This window comes from Ixodes scapularis, unplaced genomic scaffold, assembly GCF_016920785.2.
Source record: "Ixodes scapularis isolate PalLabHiFi unplaced genomic scaffold, ASM1692078v2 PGA_scaffold8__174_contigs__length_109621045, whole genome shotgun sequence".
Classification (NCBI taxonomy): Eukaryota; Metazoa; Arthropoda; class Arachnida; order Ixodida; family Ixodidae; genus Ixodes; species Ixodes scapularis.
Window position 1 is genome coordinate 97332579 of NW_024609883.1, and position 15803 is coordinate 97348381.

General features: G+C 47.6%; 1 long non-coding RNA gene across 1 annotated transcript; it reads left to right on the forward strand.

Moving 5' to 3' along the window:
- The first annotated feature begins 1197 nt into the window (after positions 1-1197).
- Positions 1198-15156, forward strand: LOC120844325. The gene is made up of 3 exons (XR_005716366.3): positions 1198-1272; positions 11118-11241; positions 15045-15156. It is a non-coding gene; the product is annotated as an uncharacterized LOC120844325 (long non-coding RNA).
- Positions 15157-15803: the final 647 nt, after the last annotated feature.

Below are 15803 nucleotides of genomic sequence, written 5' to 3' on the forward strand. Positions count from 1 at the left end.
GTTTGTAAACAGCGTATCGGTCTATATAGTACGACCTACCGGTTCTTATCATTTACAGCGCCCGAGTACGATTCACAGTGAAACAGGCACGCCAGTAAAAAGGCACTCTCATTCAGCGCTATCAACTCAGTTCTGTATCTGGTCTTCTACGCCGTTCGCGCATCTACCACGCTTCGTTGTTTTTTTGTTTTTTTTCTGTGTAAATATAATTTTTTTTTTTTTTTTTTCGGATAAGGTTTGAGAAGGGATGCCAACACAATTTTCGTACAGCTTCGCAATGTTCTCAGTCTCGGTAATTTATCGCCTGAGTTGTTGCAAGTTTTGCGAATAAGAGTGCAGTTTGGCCTTTTTTTTTTTAAAGTTTACTGAGCATCCGCAGTTACGGCAATGGATGCCTAGACGTCCAGAAATTGCCTTTTTTGAGGTTATATACATCATCCAGTTTTACGTACGTATGTTTCGCCACGTGAGAGGGAAATTGAATCAACCACTGCTTCTGTGCACGGGACGTAAGTTGTTTAATTCTTTTTAGTGCAGCCTGTACTGTGATTGGGGTAGAGGCGACATTTTGCAATAACCCAAAAGGTTTTTTTTTTGTGTGCGTATGTGTGTGGGGGGGAGGGGGAGGGGCTGAAAAGAATGCACCTACATTTACACGGTTTTTATCGTCTTAAGATTGTGCGAAATGTTACGAATATAAGGTATCACTGCTGCTGGCCTTTTTATTCTGTATCTTGACTTGCCTGCTGTACTCTCACTCTTCTTGCTTTTCTAAAGAGGTTTTCAGCTAAGGGGTTATTACCTGTGTAGTGTATTTCGCTCGTTGTAGCCTATATATCTGTGCCTCAAAGCTTACTTGAGCCGAATAAGGGAATGACTTTGTAAGAAAGTTTTTGAAGCGTAGGTTTACCAGGCCCCCTTTTTCCAGCTTTGAATGTGCCGAGTCACATTGAAGGAGTGGCTTCTTTCCTCTTGGTTCATGTGATCAACAAACATGGTTGGTTCTGTGTGCTTTCTCAGAAATGCTTACGCGAATGCTGTACCATCTTACTTGCGGGTTTATGGTTCGCTTCCAGGAACAGCTTGTGAACGAAGAACTGAGCCTGGTTGCCTACGCCGGGTCCGTGCAAGTTAAAAGCAACCTCACGCGGGAAGACCTATCACCGGCGCCGATCCGCGACCTGGTTGTCTCGGAGGCAAAACTGGACGACGAAGGGATGACGGCGACGCTGTCCTGGACCTCTATGGGTGCCCATCTTGACAGTGGCCGTGGTAAACTTTATCAGTTACTTTCACGAAGGGAATTGCTGTCCGTCTGTTTTAGGTCTTCTGGAAAATTCGACAATGATGAAACAAAGGTTGCCGAAAACTGTGCTTTTATATGCTTATGATTGCAGATGAGAAAACGTTCTTTCGCCTGGCTTGTTTCTCCACCTAAAGGAAGGGCCCGAAGCGAGCAACTAAATCCGTTTCTATGTCCGGGATTAAAAAAAGAAAAAGCGGTATTAAAAGTAAATTGAATATCGCAAAAAAAAAAATATATATATATATAGAGAGAGAGAGCTCTATACTCTGTTTCAGCTTTAGTTCAGAGACAGCCGACGCTACTAGCTGATGGGACAAATCAAGCAATGTGAAAAGCACAAGTCGTGCACTGGGCCTTTTTGGTTTGTGATTGGTTCAGCAACAATAAAACACGTACAGAAACGTGACGAACAGCGTGAAGGCGCGCTTTTGGCGCTGTCTGATTTGTACCATCAGCTCGTAGCGTAGGATGCGTCTCGACTTGACCACTTCAGACGCTATCTACACAAATGTGTACATCCAAAACCCTCACTTTATATATCATTATATATATATATATATAAACGAACATATGCAGATGAATGAACCGTACTTGATCCCATAGCCGTAGACTACGGGGGGGCATCAAAGCTCGTGCCTGCCCCCCCCCCCCCCCCCCCCCCCCCCCCCGGGGTCATGATTCTTATACGGAGACGCTGTTTACGTGCCATGTAACGAGCTTGTAGTAGCGGCATGTAAACAAAACAACGCACACAGCGACAGACGCATGGCGATATACATAAACTGTAAAATGTACCTTCTAAAATTAACTACTGATAATTGCCGGTGTAAAAAGAATTGCACGCAGCTGAAAAAAAAAAAAATCAAAACGAGTTGAGGACACAGTCCACAAGAGCAGAGAAAAAGTGGTTGTACATTGAAGTAGTATTAGCATTCAAAAACAAGTTGGAACGAGAGAAAGCCAGATTTAAGAACGAATGCAAACACGGGCCAAAAGGCTGGTGGATAAAAAATCCAAAGGAGCCATAAATAACAAATAAGTGGAATCTAAAGAGTAAAGACGAGCAAAAAAGGAAGCTGCTTCAGTAGGGGAAATAGAAGAAAAATTAAAGGCCTTCCAGGAAAAGAAATCAGCGGCATATGCAGGTCAAAATCGGAAAAGAGGGAATGAAATGGACGAGGGAAATTATCCGAACTGGTAGAAACGGAATACATTCACAGAGTAGAAAGACGGAAATGCGTCACCACACATTAACTACTGGCGATGGGACAGGGGTAGGAAAGGAGGAGTCGTGCCAATATATCAGGGGCATAACCGAGGAAATGTTTTTAGATCTAGAGCATCCAGAAACCACGGAAAGAATAGATTGTAGTGGCAGCCAACCAGACCTTAGCGAAGTACCCCAGATAACAACACCAAGAGGATGGAAAAGAGCGTAAAGTAGGGTGTCAGTAGAAACATCAACTGGACCATATAGAATACCAATGATAATTGTAAAAAATATTGGCAAAACAACTAGATTTATGCTGCAACAAACAGTAGAAACAACAATTGTTGTTGGAGGAGAGTATCTGAGACTCGGCGACAAATCAGGATGCGGCTGCTGTACAAGGGTAAAGGTGACAGTGCCAACATCAAATCCTACCACCCCATATCGGTAACATCAGTCCTATTCAGACAACCAATGCAGGTGGTGGAGGGTAGAGAAGAAGAATGGGCAGAAAGAGAAGAAAGGTTAGGAGAACTCCAAAATGGATTTCGCAAGAATAGAAAAGTGGAAGATACTTTTTATGCGGTCGCGCAATGTATAGAAAAAGCGCGGACAATCCTACGACCGTTTTGTGTGGAATTTTTAGACATTCGGGGAGCAGACGATAACCTAAATCAGGAAATTCTGTGGACACATCTAAAGGAATCAGGTTTAAATATAAAATTGCTGAGGTTATAATTATAATGCAATTAAACGCAAAGGTGCATGCGAGCTGGACAAGAATGACGAAAATAATCCCTGGAGAAGGGGAGCAAGAGGGACAAAGGACAAACATAAATCTCCAAACACAGCTAGGTGACCGGTGAGCGACCGAAAAGGTCGCTCACCGGTCACCATGGAGAGGTCCCGGGTTCGATACCCGGACCACGCGGATTTTTTCGGTCGCTCACCGGTCACCTGGCTGTGTTTGGAGATTTGTGTTTGTCCTTTGTCCCTCTTGCTCCCCTTCTCCAGGGATTATTTTCGTCATTGCTGAGGTGTTTGCAGGAAGTGTACATGGACAATAAAGTAACTATAGCATGGGAGGCTGAAACCACAGAGCGAGCAGCAATAAGTCGTGGGCTTAGGTAGAGATGACCTCTGTCGCCTATACATTTCATGATATACTTAAGAAAGTTGGAGAATATATCAGAGAAAAGTGAATTAAGCTTCAATATGTCGTACATGGAGGGAGGGAAAACAGTGAAGCAGAAATTGCCAGGCCTAATGCACGCAGACGATATTGTGCTTTTAGCAGATAACCGAGAAGAGTTGCAGAAATTGATTGGAATTCGCGGCGTGGAAGGGGACGCTCTCGGATTTAAATTCAGCGGAACAAAGTCTAGAATTGATTTAATGACATAAGAGAGATTCTTCAAAGGTAAAGAACATAGACATAGGTATGGTGGACAAGTACAAATATCTGCGAGTGTGGATCAACGAAGGAAAGAAATACATAGAAGAATATGAGAGACATATTCTTGACAAAGGTAAAAGGAATTCTGCCATTATGAAGCACAGAGCGGTATGGAGCTTAAAAGATACGAAGTTCTGCGGGGAGTATGGAAAGGAGTAATGGTACCAGGGTTGACCTTTGGCAATGCTGTCTTGTGCATGGACGTAGGGCAAAGGAGCGTTGGCAGGATAGTTATAAGGGCACATGGGGACACTCCAAACGAGGGAGCTCTGGGTGATATGGGCTGTACATCGTTTGTGAGCAGAGAGGCAGTGAGTAAACTTTGCCCAAAGACGAACAGACCTGAAGGCCACGCGGTGGGCGCACACTATCTACAAATACTTGCATATGAGGAGTCTGAACACGAGTTGGACGAAACGGACACGAAAGCTAGGATGAAAATCCTGCACACGGGCAATGAAGTGGAGCAGGCGCGTTCAGTGGAAAAGGCAGTTAAGGAGGTAGAGAGATGGATGTGGGAGGAGAAATACCAGGGAAAATCAGCTCTAACTACTTATAGGTCACAAAAGCAAGAAATAAAGAAGGAATGTTTATTCGATATTTCAAGAGGTTGCACTCTGCTGTATGAGTCGTGGACGAGTGTGTGACACGAAATTTAAACGGATAGATTATCCTTGGAATGGAATGCTTATAGGCTACTTAGTATATACACCAAGCATCGCTATTTTTAGAGCTCTGGTAATTGCAATACTCAATTTACGAATTTTGATCATTTTCATCTGGCGACCAGGCAACACTGCCCAAATTAGTCACACCATGGTGTCCATGAGCCACGTGATCATGAACGCTCTTTCATCTAGACGCCCCCATGATCGCACAGGCTCTCCTCGCCGCGGTACGATCAAAACCGCTCGCGCAACTCGGTAACCTGAACGCTATTCTCGCTCCCGCCCCCGGCCCGTTGACCCTCCACCCTCCACCGTTGACCCTCCGCGAGATATTCCCGGACGACCGTGACCACGGCGAGTTCGTCCGTAACTCGCCGTCGCTGGAGCTGGTCGCCAGCGGGTCGCAGTCAGAACGCACAGCTTCCAAATCTCTTGATAGCAATCACTCTCATCGCAATTGCGATCAATGTCGAGCATTTTGACAAGCGAGCGATGCCGTAGACGTAATCGTCACGGACCGCATGCTCGAAACGGCGAAGGTAAACGAGGAAGCTGAAGCTCGAGACGCCAAGAGAGCCAAGTCTGTGGGTGCGTGCAAGGGGACGCCGCGCGGATCCGCCTCTCCGATGGACCCACATATAAATCGATTTATCCACGAAACTATCGCACCGTTTTCAAAACAAATTTAGCAGGATTACAGGAACCTACAATTGGTCCTAGCAGTATTGTTATCTCCTATTTTATTTTTGGCGTGTCATAACCCCCTCGTATAGGGTCAAATTTGAAGACACAGATACAATGTGCGCCCATATGTAAGGTGGAGAGGGAAACAATTTAGCATGTGATTCCAAAATGTAGGGAACAATTTGTCCTGCCCTTCCAGAAGTGGCGACAAATGTGCCGGTGGCCCTTGATTCCGCTGGAGAAGATGGAAGGGTGGATTATAAAACAGTAGAGGCAACGAAGAGAAGATTGGAGTGCTGCTGGAAATTATCTAGGGAAAATTTAACTAAGTAACTGACTAGCACAGCTGGGGGACAGGCGGGACAGAGGAAAATTGGGACTCCGTCTCGCGTGGCTCGGGCCAAAAGTCACAGACCTGTCCCCTAGTGGATCGGGTGTTAAGTTACGCCGTCAAGATTCGACAAGAGGAAAATTGGAGACTCCCTCGCCCGGAAGAGGAGGCGGGAAGTGATGTTTTTAGATTTTGGCCCGATCCCCCAAAGGTCACCTTGGCGATCATTTTCATGACCTGGTGATAGTTAGAGAAACGCATTGGCTGGAAAGGGGAAATCAAGATTTTGTTATTGTTTTTAGGCTCGGTGACGCAAACTACCACCCGTTACAAAGTCGACAGCCGTTATCATCCACCCATCCATTTTGTGAAGAAATATTTTTCCACGATAAATGGCGAGCGGCGTTTTGAACGGTTAAGGTGGAACGAAGTACAGCCTCTATTAGCGATGGGCGCGGCCAAAAGCGTCGCTGTGGTCAGCTCTCCACGATTGGTCAAACCATGGGCATATGAGCACTGTCAGATTGTCAACTTTGACGGTGTTAGTTTCGGATTGCGATGGCTCCTAGCTTCTACTGTGCTTTTTAAATACACCAGTGAGCTCGTCGTCGCACCCGATGGTAAGTAGCCAGAATTACAACTGGTGACGTCGCGGCGAGGCAAATCCCAGTCGTGACGTCACGGAGGGAAACCTTAAGAGGGCGCCACCGAAACATCTCGGCGCTAATAAGCTGGTCGCATTATTGTGTTTGCATCGGCTCCGTCATTCAGCGAATTTCCTTAGAACTGATTGCCTATTTCCGAAAACGTATACGGCCTCCACCAATACGAAAGACCCTACTCGGAGCACGGGGTCGAGACGGTGGCGCGACGCGCATTGTGAACAGTTCCATATCACTCCGCGGGGAGTGACACTCAATTGCACAGCCGGACTAAATCGGTGCGTACTAACGAAACGACGTGCTCAGAAAGAAAATCTCTTCTAAGCGACAGGAAAAATGGTGGGTCCGGACATTTCATCGAACGCCGTTTCATCGAACGCCGTTTCATCGAAGCCGTTTCATCGAACACCGTTTCATCGAACGCCGTTTCATCGAACGCCGTTTCATCGAAGCCGTTTCATCGAACACCGTTTCATCGAACGCCGTTTCATCGAACGCCGTTTCATCGAAGCCGTTTCATCGAACGCCTTTTCATCAAACGCCGTTACAGGCTGTAATATTTTTGTAATTTATTTAAATTTTTATACACACCTTAATCTAATTCTATTTGTTTTTTGTCTTGTTTTCGTTTTTATATCACAGTGACGAGATAAGTTCCATCGTGAACATATCCTGCTTCGAGAAGAAAGCCTCTATGAAACAATGACCCATCCCCATGTCACACGAAACAATTAAAAATGAGACAAAAACACAGAAAGCACGATATGCTTTCCCGGAAGCGGGTAGTGTTTTATTGTCTGACAGCGGTGTAGGTGTAACCTTGGGTTATGTGAGGATCCGGAAGGGTTCAGTCTTCTTGGGTGACAGAGCGCACCCAAGTCTTCACTATTGTCTGGTGCGGTGGCCTTCCTCAGAAAGCGTCCTGAAGATCATTTATAGGCAAAAGGGTCGGTGATAAAGATTACAGTGAAGGGGAGGTGGTTCCAGTCCAGGCTTGTTTTGGGGACAAAGGACAATAGAGAGAGAGAGAAAAGTGTTTGGTGAACAGTTGCTTATGTTACCAGAAAACATACTCTGTGGGCCGAAGTCACTAAACATACAGGCCAACAAAAACTGAAAGACAAACCGATGTATTCTTTGTAATTTACCACACAGCATCCGGGATTCACAAGCTTCGTGTTCGAGGTGGGCTATAAAATGGTTGACCCGGTAAGGATTTACACTCTTGACATGGAGATGCGGGAGACTACGCGTGGCAAGCCGAAGCTCTGTCTTGATGGCTACGCGTACGTAGTTGACAAGAAAGTCGACTGCCGAGTTTACTGGAAGTGCGAACAATATGGGGAATGTCGGGGTCGTGTCGTTACTGTACGCGATGCAATTAATGGGGAGCATGAGGTCGTCTCGTTGAAACCCCATGAGAGCCACCGTCCAGACTCTACCCGGGCCGATGTGCTCGAAGCAGTGACAAGCATCAAAGAAAAGGCGCTGCGAACCACCAGCGCACCGGTCCAGATCCTTCAGGTACGCTTTGTGTATTGCCGCTGGGTCACCCCTGCGAACACCTAGACTGTGTAATAAAAAGCGCAAACGACTAAGAGGAAAAGAACGGAGCGGGACAGAGCGCTTACTTACATCGGTCGTAAGTAAGCGCCCTGTCCTATCCCCTTCTCGTCTTCTTAGTCCTTTGCGATTTTAATACACAGTTTTGATGTTCAACCAACTAGTTACTAGCCCATTAAATAATCTTGATGCCCTTCCGCGAACTTTTAACGCCTGAAAATTTTAAGAGCGAGAGTAACGAAAAATTCGTGTCCCATTATAACCGTTATACAAGTCCCGGTATATATATTATGTGCGATATGTGATGAATATCCTGCATAAATATAACTACAAGTTAGCTTGTGTATAACGCTTTTCATCTTGTCTTTCCACAGCAAATTGGTGGGGCCATGAAACCTGAGGCGCGCCAGTCACTTCCAGCTGTGGACGCTTTAGGAAAAACGATACGCAGGAAGAGGGCATCGCTGTTCCCCCCAGAGCCACCCAACTTGGCCGGGCTGGTAATTGCTGACCCTTTCGACAAAATCGACGGGGAACGAGAGTTCCTGCAGCTGGACGACACGGCTCCAGACGGAACACGCGTCATAGTTTTTGCGACCGTGGAGAGCCTAGGCCAACTTTCACAGGTAAATACGTCGGTCATGTATGATACGTGGAGAGACTGACTTCGGGTTGTGTGTAATTCTGTTCATCCTAATTATTTTTTTTTCTTTCAGTCGCCAACGGTTCTGTGCGACGGGACCTTTAAGACTGTGCCGCGGCAGTTTTACCAGCTTTACACATTCCACGGCGTCAAAGTGATCGGAGGGCGCACGGTCACTTTCCCTCTGGTTTACAGCCTGTTATCTTCGAAGACCGAAACTGCTTACCTGCACCTCTTCAATGTAAGTTCGATGTCATCAGCTATTCGTCGATAATTATACCGGGCGTTTGATTTTATTCAAACGAATTCCTCATGCAAAGCGCTGCTTGAGCATATATGTGACAATTGCGAGGTGATTAAAAATGTTATTAAGATATTTAAGTAATTATTTAACATATCACGGCGATTACCCTTTATCTAAAATCTCCGTAAGCCGATAAATCAATGGTAAAGACAGCACTCGTCTCACTCGCGCCCTCTTTTAAACAAAGTTTGGTCAAATTATTTCAAGCACTCTATATATGCTAAGGTACAATAATAGCTACACATTGTATGTTTTATTTTTATTTGCATACTCTAATGTTGTGTTTATGATTCATCATGCAGGCCCTTGTCGACATTGCCGGGCGCCATGGACTCCCCTTGTCTCCGGGGTTTATTATAACTGACTTTGAGTTGGCTGCGATTAACGCGTTGCGTCGCGTGTTTCAAGCCAGCGTACTCCACGGTTGTTTTTTTCATTTGTCTCAAAATGTCTTCCGGCGTGTGCAGAAGACAGGAATTCAGACCCTGTACGTGAACGACGCCACGTTTGCGAGCTCAGTGCGGCAACTCTGCGCGCTATCCTTTCTGCCTTCTCACCGAATACGTCGGGTGCGTACGCATTACCGTTTCATTAGCAGTTTCGTACTTTTAGTCAAAATACTATGAGGTGTAATTATTAGTTTTGCTTTTTTTATATCCAGGGGTATGAAGAGATCAAGCCCAGCTTTCCAGCACAGGCAGCTGCGCTCCTGAAATGGTTCGAGAAGAACTACGTGGTCGGGAAACCCCGGACACTTCCGAATGGCCTGGTCGTGCGCGCGCCGCCCAAGTTTCCCCCTGACCTGTGGTCCGTACACCCGCTCATGAACCAGGGCCAGCCGAGAGGAAACAACTCTGTAGAGAGTTGGCACGCGCGTTTCTTGAAGGTGGTAGGACGTGCACACCCGGGGATCTGGAAATTCATTGTCTGCGTGGCCGCCGAACACAAGGCCACTGAGGACAAGCTGGAGAGAATGCTTCGCAGCCAAGAGCCGCCCCGCCAGAAAACGACGACCAAAAAAAGGAACGACAGGATCGCTCTTCTGTGCCAAAATCGACGCAGCATGAGCGTACCAGATTTTCTCAGAGCGATTGCTCACCATCTCAAACACTAAAAAGTGTGCACTTGTAACATGGAAGCCTATTGTGTTGAGAAATAAAAGGCATTCAATTCCAAAGCTGATCTATTTTTTTTGCTCGCTGGGACCTAATTGCAGGTGACCTGTCGGCAGACTCTTTGTGCAGCTTTTTTCTCTATAAAATTTGATAACTAAAAAAAAAATATATTAAAGCACACAAGTTCAATTTGAGCATAAAGTTGATCATCAGAGTATGGTTATATTTTATTTTTCATGCTCTCCTGAAAGAGTATCGTTATATTATAAGCGTGCTGTCATGGCAGGTTTTCGCGAATAAACCAGCTTAAGGGTGCAAACGAGCTGGTGTGAGATACACATTACTGCAAACCCCGAGACAGCAGGTAAAAAACGGCACAGAACTTAAAAGTGTTCTAGGCGTCTGTCTTTTACCTGCAGTGTCCTGGTTTCTGTCATGTACATGAGTAAAGCTTTCCAATATGTGGCATATCCAATTGTTTTTATTTCTTGGAATTTGACACCACCTTGAGAACAATTTCGCAATTGACTACCTTAGTCTTAACAAATGCAAAATAAACATTTATAAAACACCGTTATGCCCTAAACCTCGGTGCAGAGAAATTCGATGAAACGGCCCTTAGCGATTCGATGAAACTGCGTTCGATGAAACGGCGTTCGATGAAACGTCCGGTCATTCGATGAAACGGCGTTCGATGAAACGGCGTTCGATGAAATGTCCGCTACCCGAAAAATGGCCCTAAAGAGCGCAGATATAAAAGAAGGAGTAACTCAAAATATAGGAGAGCGTTTGGCAATTTAATGGCGCACACCTCCGCGCAGGTTGGTTCCTCATGCGCATGCGTTGGAGACGCATGCAGACAAACGACGCTTTCATCCCCCCCCCCCCCCCCCCCCTCTCCTCGCAGCTTGTATTGCAAACGCGGCCCATGACCCACGTGACCGTGGTCGAGCAGTTGGAAACACTCTCAAATCTAGGCAAACTACATTTCCGAAATCGCAACCACGGACATCGGCCGTCATGGCCACGCACTCCAGGTGGTACTTTCGTATTGGTGGAGACTCAGCTGTACACGCATTGTCGTTTGTTTACTGCGAAGGCTGAAAGACTAATCGATGTGTACTGCTGGAACTGAAGCGCAATTCAAGGAAATGAACAAAACACCGCCTTTGCAGCTCGAGCCGTGGATATAAGGGCGGGTTCGCACCCCCGCGTCCTGCTCTTCACGTTCAACAACGCGACGCCGATTTCCCAGGCGGATGTTCTGGAAGGATCGCTGGAGCCCTTGGAGCCTTATAGGTGAGGAAACGGGAGCACTGCCTCGCTGAGAGATATATATTCCCTGTTCTTTTTATTCGCGGCGAGAAGTTTGTGTATAGCCGCCTGGTGGAAATTTTTTACAACCCAGAGTGAGGATACTACAACTTCCTTTGGTGGTGCAAGCACGTGCAATGCCAAGATTCTGTGCAGGGTGAAAATTAAAACATAACCGCGTGGGTAGCACATGCACTATCCATATATGAGGAAAACAGAAGCGCTCTTCGCGAGCTTCTCACCGTGAATATAATAACTTTCGAGCTTCACAGGCCAGCATCCGCATCACATATTGTGGGCCTTCAAATGTCTGGAATCTCCCCGCCTACATAAAGTGGGGAACAAAGCGAAAGATTAAAGGAGGCTCGAGGGCGCGCGATGAATGGGACTCGATGGTGATACTTAGTTTGAGCTTGAGCGCCGTAATGGCGTTCAACGTGTTGCCCGAAATGACAACTGCCGACAATTGCGTCAGTCATTGACCACGCCAATCAATTTTGACTCTACTGTTGCTAGCTGCTCGCTCACTGTTGCTTAAAAAGGCCGTGCAACGGCCCCTTTAAGAATATTTAGGAATCTTTCTCATATTACACACACTTACTGGCACTAGTGGGACCGAAGAACACTCTGAGGCAGGGGTCGGAAACCCGTGGCCCGCGGGGCAGTTTCATGCGGCCCCCCGCACGACACCAGGAAAGCACCCCCATCTCTGTTAAAACGGAGGGTCGGGCGAGTTGGTTGTTCATGACTGACAAGGAAACAGCGCACCCTCAAAACAAGCACCCTCAAAATGATCGTTGACGCACCGGACGGTGCGTCAACGATCGCCTTCGTGAGCACAACTGCACTATCACCAACAAAAACTCCGGACACCTGGGAATTCACTGCCGAGACTGTGGCTGCACAGCGCTGCTGGAGAAATGCACAGTGTTAGGCAGGAACTACGACAAGCTGACAAGGGAAATCATGGAAGCAGAGAACATTGCCAGGCAAAAGGAGAGATGTGTCAGCACTCCTTCCATAATATTGTCCAACAAAGAACTAGAGTACTAAGCCATACAATTATTTATGGTTTAGCTTCCTATTACAAAAACACAGAAAAAAAAAAGGAAGAAGAAAAGGGCAATTTTTTGCCATAGAAACCCTAGTCCCAAAGAAAGACGAAAACGAAAATTGTAAATATAACATAGAGTTGTCAGTCAGCGCTGTGTAAGTGGTTCCTCCTTTTGTGTGCATGAAAGCTTAGAGTGCTTGTTTTGAGGGTGCGCTGTTTCCTTGTCAGTCACCCCATCTCCCTTTGCCGCTTCCTCACAACATGGACTCAAGGACCACACGGCAGTTTTGACCTCAAACGAAGAGCACTTGCAACTGGCACTGTCCGGCGTCCCCATACTTGTGCAGATAACGTCTTCACTCCATTTAAGCCTTTTCTTCGCCTACCCTCGCCCCCTCCCACTTCGTTACTTGCCGTCCGGCCCCCTCCAAGTCGGCTTCGTAACGACTCGCCCCGCCGCTGCAAAAGGTTGCCGATCCCTGCCGCCCGCAACGCCACTGACCACGAAGTGTCCTCATCGCGGTGCGATTCGAGAGGATAGAATCCGTCGGTTTCTTCCAGTTTCCCCTTCGAAAAACTTGATGACGAGGTTGCGAGGACAAGGCTGATGCAATCCCCGGGAACTTCGTCATCAAGCTTTTCGCGATCCCCGCTGTGGCAATACCTAAATGCAATGAACACGAGCGCTGCCTGGGCATTCGATTTGGGCTCGTGACAATCGATGCGTCGACATGTACTTTGGTATGGTGGCATGTGCCCAATCGCGGCGTTCAATCGACTCCAGACCACGTGACCGCTTGTCCTGGCTGCGAGTTGAGGGGGTAAACGCTGTTTCTTTTTCTCGGATGTTTTTCTGCAACTGCCATTGCGTGAAAACAAAAAAGGAAAACAAAAACACGTGTATTGTAAGTTATGAATATGTTAATGAATAGCAGCAAGCGGTATTTACTGAAAGTACAAAAATTGCTGCATCGTCCCTTTAATAATTGCACTTTTTTTTGCAATATTTTTGCCTTAGCTCGGGATTTTTTTTATTGCACCTTGTAACGCACGACAGTAAAACGGATGGGAAAAAAAGTAGTGATTAAAGTGTCGGCATGAGTTTTCCGTATTCGTTTAAAGGTTTTGCGCGCGGCCATTAGTCCAATCGCGTCATACGACTCTTGTTGACCCAGAGGTCAAATGACGATTGACAAATAATTGAGGCTCTAACTAATGTCGAAAATATTATGGCCATCATTTGAAACTTGTCTTCGTACTTTTATATATATATTGATACATTGCATAAAATAGCACGGTAAAGAATCTGCCTTTCTTTATAGACTCCCACTCGTATTTCACACGTCATGTCGAAGTCGTGACGCTGGCGCGGACATGCGCAGATGCCTCGATTTTCGAAAGAACGCGTGTTTCTGCCCTTGTGCGGTGCCTACAGCTCGTGCTGTAAACGAGAGATTTTCACAAATACTGAGGTGGAGTATCATCCGCTCCAGCGACAGTGTTCCATTGTTGGAGTCCTCGTTCAATCGTTTCGCGTTGTCGCTCGAATAGGCCGTAGCTCCCCGCACCTTTCTTTCGCGTTTTTCCCTCTAGGTGGCGTCGCGGGCCCTCTCGGGGATCCGAATACATGGCTTGCACGTGACGTCGTGCACAATGGTGGTGGTCACTCCTACCGGTTCTTGCCGCGAAAAACAAACAAACAAAACATCTACGCTGCAAAAGGTACCACCGTGAACACAGCTGGCTATACACGTTTGCAAGTCCGACTTCAGGGCGCTGCCATCTTGCTTGACTGGGGTGCGCTTGGGCGAATCATAATCCGATTACGCAGCCTTGCCGAGGCGTCATAATCGGATTATGGCCGCGCCCAAAAGCGCACCCCAGTGAGGAAGATGGCGGCGCCATGAGACCGTTTCAGCGGAGGTGGCCAATCGCCTGCTGTGATTGGCCAGCTTTGCGCCGCTCACCAATCGCAGCACACGGCGATGTCCCGGTCTCGCTTGGTCCCGCCGAGTAGAATGGGGCCTCAAAAGAGGAATCACACTTGACAATACGGTGGGCAAGTTTGTCTGCTCCTTGTGCATCTCGTGCGTTTATGTTTTCCCCCGACCTCAGCCATTGATGACTCGAGGTTGGCTGCCTCGTCGTCGCGTTTTCGCTTTATATTCTCTTTGCTGCCCTTTGCTTAACGCTTGGCCATCTTTGCGGATTGATGCGCAGAAGACGCACTTTGGAACACTTGCTCGCCGTATTTCTCTTGGTGATTAATTGCGCTTCCTGTTTGCGACAACAACCCCATCTGATAGGCGCGCAGCAGACGACGCCATGCACTTGCAAATGCTAATGGCGACGAGCACAACCAAAAACGTCGCTCTGGTAGGCCTTCCACAATCGACCGCCAACCGCTCACTAGGCATGCATCGTGCTGAGTAGGATAATTTCTGCTTTCACCAATGGATGTAAGGGAAATGTCAGACTGTCAACTTTGCCTGTTCAAGGACGCGATGACTACGAGCTTCCACCGTGCTTTTTACGCACCATCGAAACTGTCGTTGGCAATTATTAATCCTCGTCGGGACGTCAGATATAGAGAACCACCGAAACATCTTGTCGCCAATAGCCAGCTGTGTCCACGATAGTGCGCCCTCAGCTGCAAGGCACTAATAGCTGCCGGTTCGAGCTATGTGTAGATACGAACCATCTCTCTTCCCACACGCATGTTGCGCGGTGCAAGGCCCCAGAAGGTCAAGGTCAAGCTTCCCGGAGAGTTGGTCTCACGGGCCCAGGGCAGGCCGAACAGCATCTATCTCGGCATGCGCACCCTGAACGACAAGGGTCGCGCTTCCTCTGTGTCCAACATCGTCCCGGTGACGAAGATCACGTCGTCGAAGCCGGCCCCGCCGACTGTTCGTCATCCCGATGTCACGCGGAAACCCGAACCTCGCCCGCCGGAAGGCGAGACGACCGTCCCGCCACCGGGTCAGAATACCTCAGACAAGACTCCCTATACAGTGTCCATGCCCGAAAAGAAAAAGACGTCCTACGTTCTGCTCTTGCTGGGTCTTCTGGGAGCACTCCTGATGACCACCGTCTTGGCCATATGTGTCTACAAGCTCGTGGGTCGCGATACCGAGGAGCTGGAACCTTCTTCGAAGGAAGACAGCGAGTGACATCGCAGACGTCATTGGAATCGGGGCCAAGAAACGAGACGTTTCCAAGTCTACGGCCTCTGCGCGTCGCCATCTTGCTGCTGGTGTGGGTAGATCATCTGGCAGTCAAGCATTGCCGAGGCCGCGGGTACACCTCAGCAAACGCTGGACTATATATCAGACGATCTACCCACACCGGGAGAAAGATGGCGGCGCCCATGGAGGCCTCACTTTCAAACGTCTATATTCCGTTTCACTCTGAGTCCGATCGCAGCCGATGCTCCGATCCGATGAAGCCAATCAGCGCCAAAAAGCGCATCGTCACGGTGCTCATCCTCTTTGTG